Consider the following 20633-nt stretch of genomic DNA (forward strand, 5'->3'; position numbering starts at 1 on the left):
CAAAGAGGCACCACCAGACGGCAAGGGCAAAGGTTCTGCCCCTGCAGGCAGAAGGACAGAAGGCCTAGTGCTGGGACTGAATCTGAGGCCCCAACACCAACCATGGCTTCAGCTTTCCGAGGCTGCAGGGGAAGGGCTGGATCCTTCCCACACCACTGGTAGCACCAATACCAGCGTTTCCGCTCAAAGCTCTTAACCAAACGGACAGAAAATCAAAAGCAGTAAGAGATGTAAGGATTGCATGTATATACCCACATCAACTTAAACTCAATTAACTGCACCTGCTGAATCTCATAAAGTATAAGTCACCCAGATAATTCAAAATAGTCAATCCTCACCACAATTAAAGCAAGAAGAAAAACCCATACTGAAAAAGAACAACAATTAAGCACAAAATCTAATTGTTAATCTGCCAGTAGCATACCAACTAATGTTCAAATTCAACACAGATAGAATCAACAGAAATTATCATTCTAAACCATCCTGTTGAAAAGAAAAAAGAAAACATATTTTTCTAATTGCATATGGTATGCTAGTGGTGGGATTCAAATCCATGGATGTTGACAACATATACTAGCTGCCTAACCATTATGTTAAAGCAATAAGAACCAATCCGTGTGTAAGTGTCAATCTCACCTATATAAAATCAAAAATAGCCAGACAAATGAGGACAATGGGTATTCATTAAAAATTAATCAAAAGTAATCAAAGACAAAAAAAAGGTGAGTCCCCAACCATGAAAGCACGATCTATTGGGCTGCATTAAATCAAAAATGAAACCACCATCATGAGGCACATGTAAGGGCATTACTTTAAAGTAATGGAGATAAAAACACTCATTCGAGCTAAAGAGATAGAAGAAGAAAGAAAAAAGGAAAAAAGAGAGGTAAAAAAGGGTATACAATTGACCAATAAGCAGTCCATTGCTGAATGAACAAACCGTATAGGAAAGTATACAAAGTATACAAAGACAAAGATAAAGATATGCCATATGCAAATAATGATAAATCATTGATAACCAATGTGTACATATTGCGGGGTAGTAGACATTTCATAATTGAAGTTAAGGACATGTTTAACAGATTGAACACAATTTATCCACCAGCTCTCTTTACGTTCCTGTCACCAACCCTGTGATGTACTGGTATGTGGTGAATACTCATGAAGGAAATTTGGCTTATGCGGTCTGGCAGAAGAAAGTTTTGGAAGTAAACATCTATGGGGGATCTTGAGTCTACATGTCTTATGGCCTCCAGATGTCCCTTCCATCTTTCTTTCAGGGCTCTCTTAGTCGAGTCAACATAGTGGTGTGCATAGACGCAAATAAATATTACAATTAATGAAAAAAATGATCTTCAACCATTTGGTTCAAAATATATTGTTGTATCCAACATATTATTGCCATATTCAATAAAAGAATATAAACATCAGGCATGAATTCAGTAAAGTTACAATCATAGTGACCAACTTGACAAGAATAAGCACGGAAGTTGCCAACGTGTTTCACAGAAATACTGTTCCTCTTCTTCAGAGGAGGAGACAAAATATATACATAAGAATGCATGTATACAGTGGTATCAGGGGGATGCAAATACATCGAAACAATGAACACTATTTTTCAACTTTAAGCAAACTAATAACAAAGAGTCTGAGTGAATTAGAATTGGAAAAAGTATCTAGTTGCACCACGAGAGACCGAAAAGAACATACCAAAAATTCTTACAGAAAAACGAAAAGATAAAAGAAAGAAAAAGGAAAAGCAAGAACAGTTGAGGGCCTGAATAATATTTACAAAAATAAATGAAAACAAGGTACTAGAAAAGGAAAACTGCTCTACCACAAGTAGCTAAAGGTGTCCCTCGAGCCTTGTAAGAAAACCAAGGTGTCACATTAACATCTGCAAAATCTACCTAAAATAGGTTAATCTAACTCATATTCTTTAACCAAGACCTGAAATTGTAGTTAGACTCTCTCAATAGGTTTTTTAATGTGTGTTTGTAGAGCTCTTTTCCTAATGGTTGGTTGAGCATAAGGGATAGGTGACTGCACTGTTTAGTCGACGTTCATGGGTTCAAATCCCACCACTAGGATAAGACTTACAATTCTCAACATATATTTTGTTGTTCCTTTTTTATGGGGTGGTTTAGAATAATTATTCTTGTTGATTTTATCTGTGTTGAAATTGAGCATCAGTTGGTGTGCAACTGGCAGAGTAACATAGAATAGACTCAAATAAACTGGGTTTTGTGCTTAATTGCTGTTCTTTTCAAGTACAGGTTTTTCTTCTAGCTTTAATTGTGGTGTGGATTGGCTATTTGGAATTCTCTGGGTGCCTTAAACTTTGTGAGATTAAGCAACTGCAATTAATCAAGTTTAAATTGATGTGGTTATTTATATGTGACGCTTACATCGTTTATTAGTTTTGCCTTTTTGTCCATTTAGTGAGAAGGTTTGAGGGAAAACGCTGTTTATTGTAATATTGCTAGTAAGTGTTTGTTGTGGACAACGAGTCACTTTGTGTTGATTTCTGGAGTTTATTTTGCGTGATACAATGTTTTTTTTCTTTCTTTTTAGCTTTTCCATTTCATTTGCAGTTTGATTTATAATGCTCCATTAAGAAAGCGGTCCAGTCACTAAAAGTCGCTCCTGTATGCACTTAACAAGGTGGCTATTCCGGTATTTCTATTTCTGCAGAATATTGGTTGGTGAGCAGTGTCGAGCTGCGTATTTGACAATTGTTTAAACATTATTATATAATGAGGAGCCACTTGATTTAAGTTGAGCATAGTTGCTCTTTTGTGTGTTGTGCCTGCATTATGATGGTTCTGTTCTAGTTTCGGGCTACTGTATGCATGCTAAAATAAATTGGGTGGTCTTAGCAGTTCTATAATTTCTGCTGTTTGTTTTCTCTTTTCCATGCAGGACCATCGTCACAGCTAATTTTCTTTTTTTGGGGTAATTGAGCCTATTGTGGCTGAAATATTTGTCTTTGATGTGAGTTTTTAAGTTATTAAGTAAGAAGATTTGGGCAACTGATGACACTGTTGTAGGAGGCTGGCCTGGCTTATAGTGGGTACCTGGGGCCGTATTTATACTCTGGTTGCGCCGAATTTGCGTCGTTTTTTTCGACGCAAATTCGACGCTAAACTAACGCCAACTAACGCCATATTTATACTATGGCGTTAGAGGCGTATAGCGCCAAAGTTCCCGGAATGTGCGTAATTTTTTAGCGTGAACCCCTTCCTTGCGTTAATGATATGCAAGGGAGGCGTTCCCGTCTAAAAAATGACTCCCAGGCCTTTACGTGGTATTTATACTCCCGGGCAAAAATGACGCCCGGGAGTGGGCGTGGCCAAAAACGGCGCATTTGCGCCGCTTTTTAACGCCTGGGTCAGGCATGGCGTTAAGGGACAAGTGGGCTCAAAATGAGCCCAGAGTGCCCTCCCCTGCCCCCAGGGACCCCCCCTGCCACCCTTGCCCACCCCAGGAGGACACCCAAGGACGGAGGGACCCATCCCATGGACATTAAGGTAAGTTCAGGTAAGTATTTTTTTTTTTTTTTTTGTGGCATAGGGGGGCCTGATTTGTGCCCCCCTACATGCCACTATGCCCAATGACCATGCCCAGGGGACAGAAGTCCCCTGGGCATGGCCATTGGGCAAGGGGGCATGACTCCTATCTTTACAATGATAGGAGTCATGTTGATGGGGGATGGGCGTCGAAAATAAATGGCGCAAGTCGGGTTACGATGATTTTTTCGACGTAACCTGACTTGCCCCATTTTAAGACGCCCATGCGCCATTTTCCCCCTACGCCGGCGCTGCCTGGTGTACGTGGTTTTTCTCGCGCACACCAGGCAGCGCCGGTCTGCTTGCGCCGGCTAACGCCATTCAATAAATACGGCGCCCGCATGGCGCTTCAGAATGGCGTTAGCCGGCGCAAAACTTTTTGACGCTAAACTGCGTTAGCGCAGTTTAGCGTCAAAAAGTATAAATATGGGCCCTGATGCTGCTTACACCTTGTGCAAGGTCCAGTTATCCCTTATAACTAGATTAGTAGTGTTCTATCAGCTTAGGCTGATAGAGGCAGCTTAGGCTGAACTAGGAGACATGCAAAGCTCCTACTATACCACTTATATCATATAGCACTATATCATAAGAAACACAACACTCAGGGGGTCATTCTGACCCCGCCGGTCAAGGACCGCCGGGGCCGGGGTCGGCGGTAGCACCGGCAACAGGCTGGCGGTGCTCCGCCGGGCATTCTGACCGCGGCGGTACAGCCGCGGCCAGAAGCGGAAAGTCGGCGGTGTACCGCCGACTTTCCGCTGCCCATGGGAATCCGCCATGGTGGCGCAGCTTGCTGCGCCGCCATGGGGATTCCGACCCCCTCACCGCCATCCTGTTCCTGGCGGTTCCGCCCACCAGGAACAGGATGGCGGTGAGGGGTGTCGTGGGGCCCCCATAAGAGGGCCCCACTTTGAATTTCAGTGTCTGCTCAGCAGACACTGAAATTTGCGACGGGTGCTACTGCACCCGTCGCACATCCTCCACTCCGCTGGCTCCATTCGGAGCCGGCATCCTCATGGAGGGGTGTTTCCCACTGGCCTGGCTGGCGGCCTTTTGGCGGTCGCCCGCCAGCCCAGTGGGAAACTCAGAATACCCGCAGCGGTCTTTTGACCGCGCAGCGGTATTCTGGCGGTTCCCTCCAGGAGGGCGGCTCCCGCCGCCCGCCGGGGTCAGAATGACCCCCTCAGAGTTTACGAAAATTAAAGGTACTTTATTTTAGTGACAATATGCCAAAAGTATCTCAGAGGATATACTCCCTTAGGAGGTAAGTAAAATACAAGAAATATACACACAAACCAAAATCAGGTAAGTAAACAGTTAGCAAATGTTGGACCTGGCTTTTTGACAGGGTCATCCCCAAACTTTTTGCCTCCTTCCTCCTATTTTTTCTGACCTGTTGTTGTTGGCTATTGAACTCTGGGCACTTTACCACTGCTAACCAGTGCTATAGTGCATATGCTCTCTGTGTAAATTGTACTATTGATTGGTTTATCCATGATTGGCTATTTAATTTACTTGGAAGACCCTAGTAGAGTGCACTATATGTGCCTAGGGCCTGTAGATTAAATGCTACTAGTGGGTGTGCAGCACTGGTTGTGCCACCCACTTCAGTAGCCCCTTAACCTTGTCTCAAGCCTGCCATTGCAAGGCCTGTGTGTGCAGTTTCACTGCCACTTCGACTTGGCATTTAAAAGCACTTGCCAAGCCTACAACTCCCGTTTTCTACATATACGTCACCCCTAATGTGTGCCCTAGGTAACCCCTAGAGCAGGGTGCTGTGTGGGTAAAAGGCAGGACATGTACCTGTGTAGTTTATATGTCCTGGTAGTGTAAAACTCCTAAATTCGTTTTTATACTACTGTGAGGCCTGGTCCCTTCATAGGCTAACATTGGGGCTGCCCTCATACATTGTTGAAGTGGCAGTTGCTGATCTGAAAGGAGCAGGAAGGTCATATTTAGTATGGCCAGAATGGTAATACAATATCCTGCAGACTGGTGAAGTCGGATTTAATATTACTATTCTAGAAATGCCACTCTTTGGACTTAAATCTTTCTGTGCCTTACAATCCCCGTCTGGCTAGGTTTAGTTGACAGCTCCTTGTGCATTCACTCAGACACACCCCAAACACAGGGTACTCAGCCTCACTTGCATACATCTGCATTTTGAATGGGTCTTCCTGGGCTGGGAGGGTGGAGGGCCTGCCCTCACACAAAGGACTGCCACACCCCCTACTGGGACCCTGGCAGACAGGATTGAACTGAAAGGGGACCTGGTGCATTTCTTAGCCACTCTTTGAAGTCACCCCCACTTCAAAGGCACAATTTAGTATAAAACAGGGCCTCTGCCCTACCTCATCAGACACTTGCTGGAGAAGAAACCTGAACCAGAACCTGCATCCTGCCAAGAAGAACTGCCTGGCTGCTCAAAGGACTCACCTGTCTGCTTTCTACAAAGGACTGCTGCCTTGCTGTTGGCCTGCTGCCTTGCTGAACTCTTGTCTGGCTGTAAAAGTGCTCTCCAAGGGCTTGGATAGAGCTTGCCTCCTGTTCCCTGAAGTCTCAGGACCAAAAAGACTTCTCTTTTTCATTTGGACTCTTCGTGCATCGAAAATTTCGACGCACAGCTTGCTCCACGGAGAGAAAATCGCCGCACACCGACGCTGCTAAACGCGACGCATACCGGGCGACCGGAACTTCGACGCATGGCCTCACATGGACAACGCCGCCCGACTTCCAGAGGGGAAATTGACGCAGTGCCTGCCGCGAGAAAGAAAATTGCATGCACAGCCTCCCGGAACGACGCGCTGCCGGAAAACAAGCCGCAGAATCCACGCACAGACCCTGGGACATCTGGTAATCCCGCGATCCATAGAAGGAGATGGTCCGCGTTCCGGAAAACGACGCACATCTTCCCCAAGTGAAAAATAACGACGCAAGTCCGTGTGTGAAGGGGCGTAACCGACGCACACACCATTTTTCCACGCATCTCCTCTTCTGCGGCCCTCTGCGGAGATTTTCCACTCCAAACCAGGTACTTTGTGCTTGAAAGAGACTTTGTTTACTTTCTAAAGACTTAAGACACTTCATATCACTTTTTAGTGATATCTTTACAAATTCATATTGCATCTTTGATCGTTTTGACCTGCAAATACCCAGTTAAATATTACATATTTTTCGAAACACTGTGTGGTGTATTTTTGTGGTGCTATATTGTGTTATTGTATGATTTATTGCACAAATGCTTTACACATTGCCTTCTAAGTTAAGCCTGACTGCTCGTGCCAAAAACCAGAGGGTGGGCACAGGATAATTTGGATTGTGTGTGACTTACCCTGACTAGAGTGAGGGTTCTTGCTTGGACAGAGGGTAACCTGACTGCCAACCAAAAACCCAATTTCTAACAGCAAAGTAGTGCAAACACTGTAGAAAATAATAGGATGCAATAGAACACAATAGGCCTAGGGGCAACACAAACCATATACTCCAAAATTGGAATACGAACCACAAATGGATCCCAGGCCTAGTGCAGTGTGTAGAGGGTCGCTGGGAGTGTAAGAAAGCACTAAGGGTATCCAATATACCCCACCCCAAGACCCTGAAAAGTAGGAGTAAAGTTACCCGTCTACCCCAGAAAGACAGTAAAGTCGAGATAGGGGATTCTGCAAGGACAACAACTGACTACAAAGCACTGAAGGTGGATTCCTGGACCTGAGGACCTGTAAAGGAAGGGGATCAAGTCCAAGAGTCATGCAAGTGTCCAGGAGGGGCAGGAGCCCACTAAACCCCGTATGAAGGTGCAAAAGGGCTGCCTCCAGGTAGAAGAAGCCAAAGATTCTTCAACAACGGAAGATGCCAGGAACTTCTCCTTTGGTCAGAAGATGTCCCACGGCGTGCTGGAGGATGAAGAGTTGTTTCCACGCAGAAAGACTGCAAACAAGCCTTGCTAGCTGCAAGAGTCGCGGTAGAAGATAATGGGTGCTGCCTGGGCCCAGGAAGGACCAGAAGGTTGCCTCTTGGAGGAGGAGACAGAGGGGGCGCACAGCAATAGAGAGAGCCCACAGAGAAGCAGGCAGCATTCGAGACTTGAACAGGCGTTCAAGAAATCTGAGCACAGCACAACACAACAAAAGAGGGTCTCATGAAGCTGGTGGTCAACTCAGCGAGTTGAGCAATGCAGGACGGACTGCCGGGGACCTGGACTGTGGTGTGCACAAAGGAATCCTTGCAAAAGTGCACAGAAGCCCTAGCAGCTGCAGATCAAGCAGTACACAGGATTACTGTCTGGCATGGGGAGGCAAGGACTTACCTCCACGAAATTTGGACAGAAGGACCACTGGACTGTCGGAGTCACTTGGATCCAGCTCCTGTGTTCAAGGGACCATGCTCGTCAAGATGAGAGGGGACACAGAGGACAGGTGATGCAGAGGTTTGGTGCCTGCAATGGCAGGGGGAAAATTCCTTTGACCCACTGGAGATTTCCTCTTGGCTTCCAGTGCAGGGTGAAGGCAGACAGCCCTCAGAGCATGCACCACCAGGAAACAGTTGGGAAAGCCAGCAGGATTTGGCACTACAATGTTGTTGGTAGTCGTCTTGCTACTTCGTTGCAGTTTTGCAGGTGTCCCGGAGCAGTCAGAAGTTGAAGGGAGAGATGCAGAGGAACTCTGGTGAGCTCTTGGATTCGTTATCTGACGAGAAACCCACAGGAGAGACCCTAAATAGCCCTCATAGAAGGATTGGCTACCTAACCAGGTAAGAGCCTATCAGGAGGGGTCTCTGACGTCACCTGCTGACACTGGCCACTCCGAGGTATCCATTGTGCCCTCACACCTCTGCATTCAAGATGGCAGAGGTCTGGGAACCCCTGGGGTGGTAATGGACAGGGGAGTGGTCACTCCCCTTTCCTTTGCCCAGTTTCGCGCCAGAGCAGGGGCTGGGGGATCCCTGAACTGATGTAGACTGGCTTATGCAAGGAGGGCACCATCTGTACCCTTCAAAGCATTTCCAGACGTTGGGGGAGGCTACACCTATTTCCAAAGGGAAAGGGTGTAACACCCTCTCTCACAGGAGATACCTTGGTTCTGCCTTCCTGGGACTGGACTGCTCAGACCCCAGGAGGGCAGAAACCTGTCTGAGGGTTGGCAGCAGCGGTAGCTGCAGAGAAAACCCCAGAGAACTAGTTTGGCAGTGCCCAGGGTCCTTGCTGGAGCCCCGGGGATGCATGGGATTGGCACCCCAATACCAGATTTGGCTTGGAGGGACAATTCCATGAACTTAGACATGTTACATGGCCATGTTCATATTTACCATTGTGAAGCTACATGTAGGTATTGACCTATATGTAGTGCACGCGTGTAATGTTATCCCCGCACACACAAAGTCAGAGGAAAGTGTGTGCGAGGAAAGTGTGTTCTTGTTGCATTTGTAATACAACTAGTTAAGGCATCATACTGCCTACTAGGTGTGATTTCCATATAAGGAATTTGAAATGCTGATATGCAGTTAATGGTAGAATAATGCAACGCAGATGCCAGTCAATTGGATACAATCATTACGATGTAAAAACCAGGAGATAATTTGGTTATGTGGAGAAAGAAATACTATTAGGGCAATCATTTTTATAAAGTAGTTACTATCACCTCTGGATACTGCATTTACACTTCACACCACTCTACAACAGTCTACTTCACTCTATGATACAGTACTCCACTGTACCCCATGCCACTCTACTCTGACCCTGTGACATAACAATCTGTGGGCCTGCTATATAAAATTCCTAAAGGCCCATAGATACTAATGGTTTTTCATTTCCAAATTTTGATTTCCTAATGGGAAATGCTAAATTAGGAAACGCAAACCCAAGGGTGTATAGGAGTCTACGTCTCCCTGTTGTTGCACACAAAAAGTGTTGCACGTGTAATGTGCACAAATTACCTAGGGGCATTTGCATGCTACATGGCACTTTAAAAAATGCATTTTGAGCGTTTTTTTTTAGAAACTTGCACATGGTTGCCATTGACTTTGAATTGATGGTAATAGCATTTCCTAAATACTCATTCAGGAAACGCTTTGTACACATGCTTAGGAAAACATAAATAGGAAATCCCTATATGTGAGTTGGGAATCACGGACTGCAATTTCTGCTGGGTAAAAATTACATTTTGTGATACTCTATAAGTCTTTGTACATCTGAAAGGGTAATTTAGCATTTTTTAAGGGACCAAAATTGCAATTCAGTCCGTTAAGAAATGCTAAATCCTTTCCTACTTCTGGCCCTATAACACTCTACTGCACACTACCCTACTCCACTCTATGCCACTCTACTCGAATCTTTGTATCTCCATTCTATGCCACTCTGGTCTATATCACTCCACTCTATGCCACTCCACGATAGTCTACAATATGACACTCTACTTGACTCCACTTGCTGACACTCTACTTCGATAGTCCACAATATGGCACTCTACTCTACTCTCTGAAAATCTACTTCACTCTTCACCACTTTAATGTACACTACTCCACTCATGCCAGCCCACTCTATGCCACTCTATTCAGCAACACTGTACTCCACTGTATGTCACTTCACTCTATTCCATTATACTCCACTTTATGCTACTCCACTCTACATCACTGTATGACACTCTACGCCACTCTGTGCCACTTCACTGTTTACCATTTTACTCCACTTTATGACACTTTACTCTATGACACTCCACTCCACTCCAATTAATTCCAGTAGACATCGTTCCACTCTATGACACTCTACTCCATTGTACTCTACTCCAATTAGTGACACTCTACTCCACTCTATGCCACTCCACTCAATTTTATGCCGCTCCACTCTGAAGCTTTAAGGGCCAGATGTAAGAAATTCAGTTTTTGCACTTCCTAACTAGCGAATCCAAAGAAATTGCTGTTTAGGAAATGCAAACGGAATGTACAAAAACAGAGATTCCCTAATAGGAATCGCTATGAGGAAATGGCTAATTAGGAAATGCTACACCATTTGTCCTATGGTCTGGAGGCCCATAGGTACGGATGTTTTTATCTCCAAATTGTGATTTCCTACTAGGAAATCGCAAATTAGGAAATGCAAAACCAAGGGTGCCTTTGGGCCTATGCCCCCCCCCCCCCCTTGATGCACAGCCAAAAAAAGTGGTGCACATGGAAAGCGCACAAATGCCCTTGGAGCATGTGCGCTACATGACATTTAAAAAAATGCATTTTGGATGCATTTTTTAAAATTATACATGGTTACCATCAATAGGAATAGCATTTTGCGATTCTCTAAATAGGAAATCTCAATTTAGCAACTACGTTTAGGTCTTTGTACATGTGGAAAGGCAGTATTGCATTTCCTAAGAGACCAAAATTACGATTTGGTCTGTTACGTTAGTACTTGAAAACTAAAACTGCATGGACACTATATAACGAGAGCAACATAACAATCAAACAGATTTTTGAACATGACCTACCAAGTTAGAAGGTTTAGATTTGTATAGGTGGAATATTCTACTTCAAGGTTATGTATTACCAGTTTTTATGACATCATACGGCCTACATCGGGTGATGTTTTTATTAGGCTTGCAATATACTACTGTCCTTCATAGATATTAATTGTATTGTGAGTTACAGTCTTATTAAAAATGCAATTGCTTTGGGATGTGTTTCTTAATATTAGTTCAGTTAGTATTTCTAAAACAATTGGTTAATTAATTGTAGTGAGTGCAATGCATAGTGTTGCTTATTTAAAGTGACATTCTATACAGTTTATGTGTTTTCTCTACAATTCATATGATTGCTTTACCCCACTGTTCAATGATCATTTATGGTGTAAAAGCATGTAAACTGAGAAGAGTAAAAAAGGGAAAATGGAATGCTTAAATTAAATGTGATTGCTTTACGGTGTTGCAATTGTCTAGTGCTTTATTATTAGCATGGATTTTTGCTCTTCAGAAACTTAAAAAGTTTGTGTGAATTTATAATATGAAACATTAACTAAATTTATGTTTTTTCTCTTTTTACACAGATCAATAGAACAATTTGTTGCAGTATTGTAGGTGGCTAATTACACCTTTCACCATTCATAATGCATCCAATAATACACCCAGTCAGACATTGGCACATAACTGTAACGCACACTGAGATACACAGACACAAACGTATATAGATAGACTGGCATAACCAGACATACACTGATACAGGCACTGGCACACACTGACACATACATTGACATACCCATGCATAGACTGATGCACACGCTGGGACACCTAAGCACACACTTGTGCATACAGTGACACACCTGTGTAGACACTCATACAGACGTTAACACACCCAGGCACACACTAATTCAAAAACTGATACATGCAAGCACACGCTCATATCTACACTAACACACCCAGACAAACACACATACATACACTGACACAACAAGGTAGACACTCATGCATACACTGATATACCCACGCACACACTCAGGCATACACTGACATACCAAAACAGACACTCATTCATACACTTACACACACTGCTGAATACACTGACACATCCAGGCACATACTGACACCTATGTTGAGACACCCAGGAAGACACTGATGCTTACGCTGACATACGAAGGCGCACACTGATGCATACCATACACTGACACACCCAGGTACACACTAATGCATATACTGAAACACAAAAATGCATATAATATCACACCCGTACACACACTAATACATATGCTGACACACCCAGACACACGCTGATACACACACTGACACACCCAGGCACACATTGATGCATACACTGACACACCCAGAGACACACTCATACATATACTGACATACCTAGGCAGACACTTTTACATGCACTGATACCCCGGCACACACTCATGCATAAGCTGACAGACCCAGGTACACAATGACGCATACACTGACACATCCAGGAAGACACTGATGCATTTATTAAAACACCAAGACACACACTAATGCATACTCTGACACATGCAGTCACACACTAATGCATATGCTGACACACGCAGGCACACATCATACATACACTGACATGCCTAGGCAGACTCCTATACATACACTGAACCACACACTAATACATATGCTGAAAGACCCAGGCACACACTAAGCATACACTGACGCACCTATGAAGACACCCATGCATACAGTGACATACGCAGGCGGACACTCATGCATACACTGACACACACAGGCATACTCTGATATCAATGCCTGACACATGCACACACTAAAACATTAACTGACATACCAGACAACTCATAGGTACACTCACATACCCACACAGAAACCCACTGACGTACCAAGGCACCCACTCATGCATGCTCTGGCATACTCAGGCAGACCCTCATGCATACACTAACATACCCAGACACACACTAATGAATACTTTGACACATACAGGCACACAATGACGCATACACTGACACACTGAGGCACACACTCATGCATACATTGACATGCCCCAACATACACTAATGCAAACACTGACACACCCAGAGACACACTCATACATATTCTGACATACCTAGGCAGACACTTGTACATGCACTGATACCCAGGCACACACTCATGCATACACTGGCATCCCCAGGCACACATTGACGCATACACTGACACATCCAGGAAGACACTGATGCATATATTAAAACACCAAGACACACATTAATGCATACTCTGACACATGCAGTCACACACTAATGCATATGCTGACACACGCAGGCACACATCCATACATACACTGACATGTCTATGCAGACACTAATACATACACTGAAGCACACACTAATACATATGCTGAAAGACCCAGGCACACACTAAGCATACACTGACACACCTATGCAGACACCCATGCACACAGTGACATATGCAGGCGGACACTCATGCATACACTGACACAAACAGGCACACACTGATATCTATGCCTGACATATGCACACACTGAAACATTAACTGACATACCAGACAACTCATAGGTACACTCACATACCCACACAGAAACACACTGACATACCAAGGCACCCACTCATGCATGCACTGGCATACTCAGGCAGACAGTCATGCATACACTAACATACCCAGACACACACTAATGAATACTTTGACACATACAGGCACACAAAGACGCATACACTGACACACTGAAACACACACTCATGCATACATTGACCCGACATACACTAATGCAAACACTGACGCACCCAGGCACACACTCATGTATTCATTGACACGCCCAGATATACACTAATGCAAACCCTGACATACCCAGGCACACAGTCATTCACATACTGATACACCCAGACACACACTCATGCATACACTGAGATACCCAGGCACACACTGATACCTTAACACACACAAGGACACACTATTATATCCATACACCATGGAACATGCTAATGTATACACTAACACACCCAGACAGACATTCATGCATAAACAAACCCACCCAGACACACGCTAAAGGTTTCACTAACACATTGAAACAGACACTCCTGTCTACACTGACATACCAAGGCACACACTCATGTGTACACTGACATACCAAGGCACACACACTCATTACTACACTAACACTCATAGGCAGACACTCATTGATACATTGAGACACCCAGACCCACACTCATATATACACTGACATACACAGGCACACACTCACACATACACTGACACACCCATGCTGACACTCATGCATACACTGACATACTCAGGAACACACTTATGCATACACTGACACACCCAGGCACACACTCATAGATAAACGTTTACACCCTGGCATACAGTGATGTATAGACTGACAAACTGAGGCACATACTGTTACATAACCAGGCGCACAGTCATAATATCCTGACACACCTAGGCACACACGCATGCATACACTGACATACCCAAGCACACACTCATGTACACACTGACACAGCCAGCCACATACTCATGCATTCATTGACACAACCAGGCACACATTGTTGCATACATTGACACAGCTGATTGATACGCTGACATCCCTCGGGCCCACATTCATACATAAACTACCACACCTAGGCAGACAATCATGCATACATTCACATACCCAGACACACACTGACACAGTCAGGCACACACTCATTTATTCATTGACAAACACAGGCACATATTTGTGCATATACCGATACACCCAGGCATAAACTGACACATACACTAACACACCCAGACAGACTCTGATGCACATGCTGACACACCCAGCCACACACTCATAGATACATTCACAAACCCACACAGACATGCATGCATACATAAACCTACCAAAGGCTCACACTGACAAATACATTGACACAGCCAGTCAGACACTGATGCATACACTGACATGCAGGCAGACACTGATGCAGACAATGATGCATACACTGACACACCCAGTCATACACTAATGGATACACTGACACACCCAGGCAGACACTAATGCATACATTGACACATCTAGGCACACATTGATGCATACACTGACACGTCCAGGCACACAATGATCGTACTCTGTTTAGCCCAGGCACACACTCATGCATACACTGACACACCCGGGCACATAATTATGTACACTGTAACACATCCAAGGACACACTAAAACATACACTAATACACCCAGCCACATGCTTATGCATACACGGACACACCCAGGCAGGCATTCACAAAATCCCACCTAAGCACATTCTAAAGAATTCACTAACACACCCCAATAAACACTCCTGCCTATGCTGAAATACCCAGGTACACACTTGTGTGTACACTGACATACCAAACGCACACACTCATTAATCCTCTAACACTTCCAGGCAAATACTCATCCATACAAAGACATGTCAGGCACACATGAATGCAAAAATCCACCTAAGCACATGCTAAAGAATTCACTAACACACCCCAATATACACTCCTGCCTACACTGGCATACTGAGGAACACAATCATCTGTACACTGACACACCCAGGCACACATTGATGCATATACTGAAACACCCAGACACATACTAATGCATACACTAACACACCAAGGCACACACAGATACACACAGTGACACACCAAGGCAGACCCTTAGGCAAACACTGATATTCCCAGACACACCTTGCTCCACACACTGACACACCCAGGCACACATTGCTAAATACACTGACACACTAAGGAGCACACTGATACATACACTGACACACCCAGGCACACATTGCTGCATTCATTGACACATGGGGGCACTTAGTCATGCATACACTGGCACACCTAGGCACACACTGACACATTACTGACGCACCCAGGCATACTTTAATGGAAATGCTGACACACCCAGGCACATGCTCATAGGTACACTGACACATCTATGCAGACACTCATGCATATACTAACACACCCAGGCATACACTAATGTATACATTGATACACGAGGCACACACTCATGTATGCACTGACACACCGAGGCATACATTGATGTATACTCTCACACACCCAGGCACACAGTGCTCATACTCTGGTAAACCCACGCATACACAAATTAAAACATACCAAGGCACAAACTAATATATACTTTGACATGCCCAGGCACACACAGATGCATACAATGACACACCCAGGCACATACTCATGCATATACTGACCTACCCAGGCACACTCTCATGCATGCGCTGATACACCCAGGCATACACTGATACATACATTGACACACACAGACACATACTAATATATACACTAACATACCCAAGCAGACATTGATGCATACACTGACACATCCAAGCAGGCACTCATGCATATACTGACACACACAGGCACACACTCATATATGGGGTGAGAAACCCATGCTGACACTCCTGCATACACTGACCTACTCAGGCAGACATGGATGCATACACTGACGCACACAGTCATAAACTGATGCACAGATTGATACAACCACGCAGAAACTGATGCATACACTGACACATGCATGTGCACACAGATATATACAGTGACATACCCAGACACACTCATATGTACATTGAGACACCCAGGCACACACCCATACATACACTAAAGCACCCAAGCATACACTTCTGCATACACTTAGAAACCCAGACACACTCCTTTTCTTAAACAAATTTTTTAGGTTTTTAAAACAAACAATACACCTCTCACCAAGGCAAGATGGTCCATTTAAGCATTATATTCTTGTTTGAGTACATTGAAAGTAGATATGGTAAATGGAGTCAATACTAAAAATTTAGGCCCTCATTACAACCCTGGCGGTCGATGTTAAAGCAACCGTAATACCGCCAACAGGCCGGCAGAATTTTTTTTAATCACAACCATGGCGGAAACCGCCAACACAGACAGCCACTTTAACACTCAGACCACCACGTCGGTAGAAACAAACACCGTGGCGGTAACCGCCAACAGACAGGCTGAAGACAAAGTTCAGCCCACTGTATTTAAACACGCCTATCCGCCACCTTTTCCGGGGCGGAAACAACGCTATCAAAAGCACAGCGGAAACAGTACACAGGAGGGAAAACACTCACCTCTCGACACCCAACGAGGAACCAGGACACCATGGAGCCCGAACTACAGGTGTTACCAATGCTGCTCTTCCTCCTTCTGTGTCAGGAGCAGGACAGACGCCGTCGACAACCACGGTGAGTACTGCACCTACAACTTAGGGGGGGAAGTAAAAGAGAGTGACACACACACGCAACACGCAATACCCCCACCCCACCCTCACCCACATCATACACACAAATACATGCAGCAACTTTACATGTACACCCTCCCACCCCCTGGAAGAACGCAAGGACAAAAGGAAATGATTGTAACGATTGTAATCATGAATGATCAGATAGTGAAAGTTAAAAAAATCAGTATAAACAAATATGTACACCAACTACACAAGTCCAGATAGTGTACCAATCATTGTCCGTTGACTACTGGGGCCAAAATTCATGGGCAAAGCCCACACTAGATACCTGACTGGCAACGGAGAGGACACTGCTGGGGCATCAGGTCGAAAATATACAGGCACCTCAGGGGGAGGGGGGGCACCTCACCAGATGAACGCACGACGCCACTGCTGCACCAGGGGGCTCCATGCCCATTGCTGTATCCTGGGGAGTGCAAAGCCACAGTCTCTCAAGTCTCTCCAGTTCGTGGTTTGCCCACTGCTTTATCCTGGGGACAGCAAAGCCACAGTCTCTGAAGTCTCTCCAGTGGGTGGTTTGCCCACTGCTTTATCCTGGGGAGTGCAAAGCCACAGTCTCTCAAGTGGATGTCATTCTCCACTGGTTCTGGAGGGTGCCTGGTGCCCAGATTGTTTCATCCTGCCAAGGACCGAGATAGTGGATGTATCTTTCCACTGGTTCTGGAGGGGGCCTAGTGCCTAGAGTGCTTCATCCTGTCATGGACTGAGGTAGTGGATGTATCTCTCGACTGGTTCTGGAGGGGGCATGGTGCCCAGAGTGCACCACGTGCAGTGTGGCTGGTACAATTCCCTCACCTGTGTGTGTGTGTGCCACGAGATTGCTGAGGTACAGGTAGCATGATACGCCATGGAGGCAGCGATATACCCCACACTGCTGCGTCTTCGCCTTCCACCTGCAGGTGCAAACAGTGATGGAAGTCAAGCCTCATGGAAGCTGCCCAGAGTCCAGGAACTCTCCTCCAGCCTCGGACGGCTGACCACTGGGGATGGTAGCCATGTCAGCGGTGGTGCCACTGTCTGAGCACGTCGCGGGGCCGGTGGCGATTCTTGCGGCGGTGTCTGTGGCGGTGGTGCTGGCGGTGGTGCATGGGTCAGCACCTGCTGAGGGACACAGCAGGACGTCTCCTGCAGAATAGGATGGCTGCCCACTGGGGAAGAGGCTGGGGACTGTCGCTGAGGCTGTAGATGTGCCGGTGTCTGTGCAGGTGGCGGTCCAGGTGGCGGTGCAGGTGGCGGTTGTGGTGGCGGGGCAGCTAGTGGTGTTCACCGCCGTAAAGGGTTGGTGTGGTCGTGGACAGAAGGTGTGACACTGGTCCCTCAGTTGGTGCCACCATGCCCTCTCCTGACCTGCTCTTCAGCTTTTGTCCCTTCCCCACCTTTGATGGTGCCGCAGTTGTCTTGACACTATCCCCTTTTGTTTTTGCTGAGCCCTTGGTGGCTGGTAGTTTCGGCTTCTCCCTCTGGGATGTGGGCACCTTTTTCACCTTGGCAGGTGGCGGAATGTCCTTGCTCTCGCTACGTGGCACACTGGCAGCTCTGATGGGTGGTGCACTCGATGCCCCACAGTTGCTGGCACCACTGTGCATGGGGATTTGGTGGCTGAGGTGCTGGGCTGGGACCTGGAAAGCCTGGCCCTAAGGGAAGGACAGGGCGAGGTGAAGGGAAAAGGTCAAGGGTTGCCAGGAAAAGTTTTTTAGACACACTGGGACGGGAAGATGGAGGGGGTTTGGGAGTGGAGGAAGAGGTAGTGGTTGCAGGAGGTGTACGTTTGCTGAATTTGGGTGAAGGTGCATGGGCCAGAGGCTGTTGTGAGGTGGATGGCTGTTGGGTGGGTGTGTGCCTGCATTTGTGTACTTTGGGAGGAGGAATCACAGACACACTGGGAGAAGACACAGGGGATGTGTGAATGGTAGTGGGGGTGGTGATTGCACATGGGCGGTGTGTGGTGATGGGTGTGCTGGTGATGGAGGTAGTGGCTGAGGATGTAGTGCATGCAGGTGTGAGTGGAGATGAGACAGGGAGGGAGGAGGACGACGTGGAGGAGGGGGACACAGTGGAGGCAGTGGATGTTGCTGTGTCTGCATGGGGATGGTGCTTGTTTGAGTACCTGTGGGATATGTGGTGCTTATGTTTGCCATTTCCACTCTTGTGTGTTGATGTGTGTGCATGCTGGTCTGATGGTGTGCTTGGGATAGGCTGAGGTACAGGGGATTGGGTCTGGGTCTGGGTGGAGGAAGTTGGAGGGGGGGGGCTGGACACAGGGACAATGGCTGCCATCAGTGCTGAGGCCAGAGCCTGAAATGCTCTCTGTTGGGCCGCCTGACCAGAATGAATGCCCTCCAGGTATGCATTTGTTTGTTGCAAATGCCTCTCAACACCCTGGATGGCATTCAAAATGGTAGACTGCCCAACAGTGAGGGATCTCAGGAGGTCAATAGCCTCCTCACTGAGGGCAGCAGGGCTGACTGGGGCAGGCCCTGAGGTGCCGGGGGCGAAGGATATGCCCACCCTCCTGGGACACACGCTGATGGGCTGCTGGGAGGGCGGTGCTGGCAGGGGGGGTGGCAGCTGTACCTGTTGATGTGGTGGGCACAGAGGTGCCCACCACCGCAAGGGAGCTCCCTTCAGAGGAGGAGTTGCTGTCACTGGTGTCTGCTCCTGTCCCCGCCTTGGAGTTCCCCTCGCCCTCCATCCCACTGGTGGCTTCAGACTCCGTTTGCTTCACCCTCCAGGGCCAAGTGGGTTGCAGCTCCCTCCTTCTCCGGTGCCAATGCTCCTCCGCCTGATGAGGCTATTGCACACAAGAACAGGAAGACCACAAAAAGGGGGGGTGGAGCCAGAAGAAAAGCATGTTCAGTGCATGCAACACCACTACCGTTGGCGGACACAACACACACGGAGCAGCCCTCAGCACTACACCATGCACTAACAGTTTCTAGAAAATTCACAAGACCATGGGGTACGAGGCCTAAGCCCAATTGCTGCACAACTAGAAGTCACAGGAGCCTGACTAGGTGTAGATGGCTTTTGCCACGAGTGGGGTTGGGGTGCCACAGAGCCTGCCTCACAAGGTACCTTGCCTACTAAGTTTGCCCTGGCCTAGGAGAACCCACTGCCCACCTCCCCCACCCAGACATCTCGTTATGCACGCAGAGTCAGCTGAATGAGAGTGTACTCACCTCCTTGTGGCTGCTGTGTTGCCCTCAAGCATCCATCCAACTCCTGATAGGCCACCGCCAGGATCCCGGACATCAGGGGGGTCATGGTGCGATGGGCACCCCTTCCACTTTGGGAGGCCATCCACAGCTGGGCCTCCGCCATCTTCTTGCTCCAGCAGTGCAGGTTCTCCCATCTTTTACCGCAGTGGGTGCT

Source organism: Pleurodeles waltl, chromosome 6 (assembly GCF_031143425.1).
Source record: "Pleurodeles waltl isolate 20211129_DDA chromosome 6, aPleWal1.hap1.20221129, whole genome shotgun sequence".
Taxonomy (NCBI): domain Eukaryota; kingdom Metazoa; phylum Chordata; class Amphibia; order Caudata; family Salamandridae; genus Pleurodeles; species Pleurodeles waltl.